At 42.7% G+C, this 5000-nt stretch overlaps 1 protein-coding gene across 4 annotated transcripts in view; it reads right to left on the bottom strand.

The window, feature by feature from the left end:
- cacna2d2a (calcium channel, voltage-dependent, alpha 2/delta subunit 2a) overlaps positions 1-5000 on the bottom strand; it is a 144069-nt gene that overhangs the window by 103193 nt on the left and 35876 nt on the right. The gene's annotated exons all lie outside the window — the stretch shown is intronic.

The following is a 5000-nucleotide window of genomic DNA, read 5'->3' as shown; positions in this document are numbered from 1 at the left end:
AAATCCATCTCTGTCATTTTCAATACTGGCCCAAGAGCCCCACTGGCAATTTATGTGACCAATAAAAAGCCTGTTCAGGAGTTTACACTTACAAGAGATATACTTGGAGTTGTAGTCTCTAATGCTACATAGTGACAGTATGCTAGCTTCCAACCAAATGGCCTTACAGAGACAAACTCTGATTATTGTTAACGCCAGTGAATGGGGACAGTATAGTCTAATCAGCCAATGCATCATGCTGGTATTTCTAATGAGATGGAAAAGAAAGGGCGTGCCTTTTTAACCTAGATTTTAAACTGTGCTGCTCATTATTTTTGGGATACAATTATCAAGCTGTGGCAAAAAGTCATTATGGTGCTAAAAAAACAGGCACACACACACACACACACACACACACACACACACACACACACACACATACACACACACACAAATTTAGAAGGCTATGTGGAGTAAGCCATTACACACACATAAAAGACCAACAGCCATGACAATTTCTAATCAACTGGCTACAAGTCTCCTGCACTTTAAAAGCTGCCTGTTCCAAATGACTCCAAATCCATTCCTGAATCAACAATCGCCTGTTTCATGTGTGCGCTGGGCTTTATTTTCAGAATGCTTGGGAACGCGGAGCAATTCAGAACGTGCCGCCCCAGAGGAAACCTGCTCTGGGCTGGTACGGCAGACGTGCCATGCTTTGCTGTGAGTGCTGTGGCTCACACTGCTGAGCAGTTGCACCCAATCCAGAAAGTTGCATAGTTTTTTCACAGAGTCCAGAAATGTGAATAGCCAATATTTGAGGCCTTTCCCAGCAAAGCGTACTTCAGTATGCCACAAAATTTTCAAACAGCACTATATTTTGTCTTAGGGAATTACAGTGTGCATGTAATACCAGCATGCTATATTCATGTTGCACATGTGCTGTAACTAGACAACATACAAGCCCCTCAAATGTATGTATAATATATACTCTGCATTATTCTTATTCAATTAAAAACAAGGATGGGAAGGGCAATGGATGGGCAATGATGGGTAGTGGTGGGTAGTGATAGGTAATGATGGGTAGTGGTGGGTAGTGATGGGTAATGATGGGTAGTGGTGGGTAGTGATGGGTAATGATGGGTAGTGATGGGCAATGATGGGTAGTGGTGGGTAGTGATGGGTAATGATGGGTAGTGGTGGGTAGTGATGGGTAATGATGGGTAGTGGTGGGTAGTGGTGGGTAATGATGGGTAGTGGTGGGTAATGATGGGTAATGATGGGTAGTGATGGGTAGTGGTGGGTAGTGATAGGTAATGATGGGTAGTGGTGGGTAGTGATGGGTAATGATGGGTAGTGGTGGGTAGTGATGGGTAATGATGGGTAGTGATGGGCAATGATGGGTAGTGGTGGGTAGTGATGGGTAATGATGGGTAGTGGTGGGTAGTGATGGGTAATGATGGGTAGTGGTGGGTAATGATGGGTAGTGGTGGGTAGTGATGGGTAATGATGGGTAGTGGTGGGTAGTGGTGGGTAATGATGGGTAGTGGTGGGTAGTGGTGGGTAATGATGGGTAGTGGTGGGTAGTGATGGGTAATGATGGGTAGTGATGGGCAATGATGGGTAGTGGTGGGTAGTGATGGGTAATGATGGGTAGTGGTGGGTAATGATGGGTAGTGGTGGGTAGTGGTGGGTAATGATGGGTAGTGGTGGGTAGTGATGGGTAATGATGGGTAATGATGGGTAGTGGTGGGTAATGATGGGTAGTGGTGGGTAGTGATGGGTAATGATGGGTAGTGGTGGGTAGTGGTGGGTAATGATGGGTAGTGGTGGGTAGTGGTGGGAATCATCAGGAGTGTCCCTGTTCCACGTTAACACCACATAATGTTATTACAGCCATTCATATTTGCGACTTTAGTGTCCAGGTCCGTACTGAGACACTGGCGCTGGTATCAGTGTATCTGTATTTGTAACTTACTTTGCTGTAAGCACAGCCATTGTCACAGCTATGGTGCACTATTAATCCTTTTTGGGCAATCAAATGTCATTTTTTCAAGAAAGTGGAACATATTTGGATTTAATAGCAGTGAGTTTTAAAAACAAAGGGCTAATCTTGTCAGCTTCTGAGAAAGTTCACCACGTAAATATACAGAACAATGTGAAAGTACTCAGAAAGCAACAAAGTCCAATTGCTTTGACAATATATACGCTGAAAAATCTGAGGATAATGTTTACAAGGAAGTCATAGTGCTCTAGCATTCACACACATGCACATACACACACACACACACACACACACACACATTTACAGACTATTGTGTGTGAGAGGAAATGGACGAGGGAGAAACAGCAGGTAAAGGTCTGCTGTTTGGACTGGGCCAACAGATCTGCTGCCCAGGGCTAACACACACACACACACACACACACACACACACACACACACACACACACACACACACACACACACACACACAGATACAAAAAGAATAAAAGAGCCAGTTCAAGCGCTAAGCTCCTATTGGCAGTTACACATCACATACGTTTAAATACACTCTGGATGTCATCCACCCTTTTCCAGTTGGGGAGAAATGTGCAATGTGCAAATTGGCATGAATGTACATTTTCTCATTTTCCTTTCTCTTACTCATATACACACACGTGTGCACGCACATGCACACACACTAAATAATTCTAAGTGCTGTTAAATACAAGGGAGGCAGAGAGTTGAGATGAACTAACAAAATGAAAAACAGAGTCAGCTAGAGGTCAAGAGGAAAATGTTAGCAGAAAGGCTGAACGTGTCATGGTCAACTACTGTGAGACTGATCCTCATTGCGTCTGCTTTTAAACAGTCACAAAGGGTTAATGTTATATTTATGAAATCACAATCTACAGTTTATATCTCAACATGAACAGCACACATTGTTAAAAACTAGAAAGAATCTTTGTTATGATCTTAACCTAAAAAAGATCGTGGCTTTTAAGCCATCATTTAGCAATTACCCACTGCTGCCGTAGTCATAACGTCCAGTGTGTTTCACATTTCAGCACCCGTACGGCTATTTATCGGCCCTAAATACTTCACTACCGTCCATATCATTCCAGGTGGCTACCATGTCTCATTTGACCTTGTATCTTGGTTGATGCTTTTTTCTCTACGTGAGCGATTTGTTTGTTTGTTTTGTGCCGGTTTGGTGTCTGAGGGAGAGGCGGCTCAGCTTATCGGGCCATGAAAGCAGACTGGTGACAGAGACAGATGCTGCGTCATTAAGGAATATTAGTGGACTCCGCCAAGCAGACAGTACATCCAGCCAGCCAGCGAAACGGTTCAATAAAAGGCGGTGGAGAGAGCGAGAGAGAGCTGCGTTCGATGGTTGAGAAGGATACATCTTCGAGTAACAGAAGAGAGCGAGAGGGGAAGGTTCAATAGACGCCCGGCAGTGCAGAAAGGGCACCGTAAGGTTAGTGTCAAGGAGCAGAAGTAACACTGGGGTTAGTCCCTGGTAGGCTAAAGACAAACAGACTAATACAAACTGACATCCATCCATCAAGTGTGAGGGAAGCTGGATCAACATTATTGGGAAAAAGCTTTCCCTACATTTCACACAAATGGCCAGAAATAAACAACACTTGTATGGATGCAAGGCACTGTCTAAATACTCTGTCAACTCTTCTCTGTTCTATGACCGGTACATTTAACTGATATATTTCTCTGAATGAATGGATGGGTAAAAATCCTAGGCTATGTCTAGTAATTTTTTTTTTTTGTATTGTATCTATATTGTAGCATTAAGAAGTGTGATCCATAACCTTTAAGCCCATGTATTTGACCAATAACTGGTGAACCTTTCTTAGTGACACACATTATTCACATCGTCACCTCTTACACTGTCACTATCAGAGCTCAGTGCCACTTTAATGGAGCCTGACCTGTGTTAAGCTCCAAAAACGTGGAGAGATCTCAGAGTAATCATTACATGCAACATACACTTCTGCAGGTAGAGTCTCTCAACACATGCTTCAAAAGTGCCCTCAGCAAGCATCACACCAGAGGTCACTTTCTGCAACGTCGTTTGATCATCTGATTTTAACATGCAGTCAAATCCTTGAGATCTCCTCAAATGATACATTAACATCCTCAAATATCTTTTTATGAACAATTTGTTTATGAAATGGAGCGATCACACTGGGAATTGCAGTAATCAGATCAAGATATTAGTTCATGGTCTGATAGCTTTCCTATTTGCAGAACATCAGGCTAAATTACAAGCAACTATTATCTCCAAAACACAACAGATTCCCAGCAAAGGGCTTACCGACATATGCTGCACTACTGAACATGGAAAAAAATTTAGAAAGTTATGGACCGAGTCCAGCAAACTGGCGACGTGCTTTGTGAGTGCAAAGATGGCCAGAAGTCAGCTCCTGCAGGCAGTAAGTGTGCTTCTCAGCACGTCAGGAGACTGCTCGTGGGATTTTCTAAAGCTCTCAACTGCCACAGGCTGCTCCTCTTAGCTAGATACGTGAAGGAAACATTTTGCAAATGTGAGGAATTGCACAGGATGCAAAACAGGATGGCACTGAGTTAGTAATACTGGCAGCAGTGCAAAAGTAATAAGGCATGATTGATTACACTTGTTGCACAGTTGCAAGTCCTATTGATCTGTATTTTTTTAAAGCCATGGGCCAAAACCGCTCTTCTCTGCTCTCAGCGGAAACCAGCTGTGGTTTAGTGAGTTTGATTTGTTGTACTGCTAGGTGATTGTTATGGTATACGTCGTATATAGATAGGAAAATAATTCCTACTAGACCACAGTATTTCTATACAATGTAGTGTGTGGTGGCAGATTTATACTCTACATACAGAACAAATACAGATACACGCATCTATAAACAAATACAGATACATGCATCTATAATAAGAACCATCTATAATAAGCCTCCATGGATATAGATTTTTGAAAAGCTTTTCCGTCTTAACTGGGGGTGTAATGGTTCAGAAATCGTGTTGATTCATTGAC

Source organism: Electrophorus electricus, chromosome 7 (genome assembly GCF_041902795.1).
Source record: "Electrophorus electricus isolate QZ-2024a chromosome 7, ASM4190279v1, whole genome shotgun sequence".
Taxonomy (NCBI): domain Eukaryota; kingdom Metazoa; phylum Chordata; class Actinopteri; order Gymnotiformes; family Gymnotidae; genus Electrophorus; species Electrophorus electricus.
Note: the sequence above shows the minus strand (reverse complement) of the source record. Positions and strands in the feature narration are given on the sequence as shown.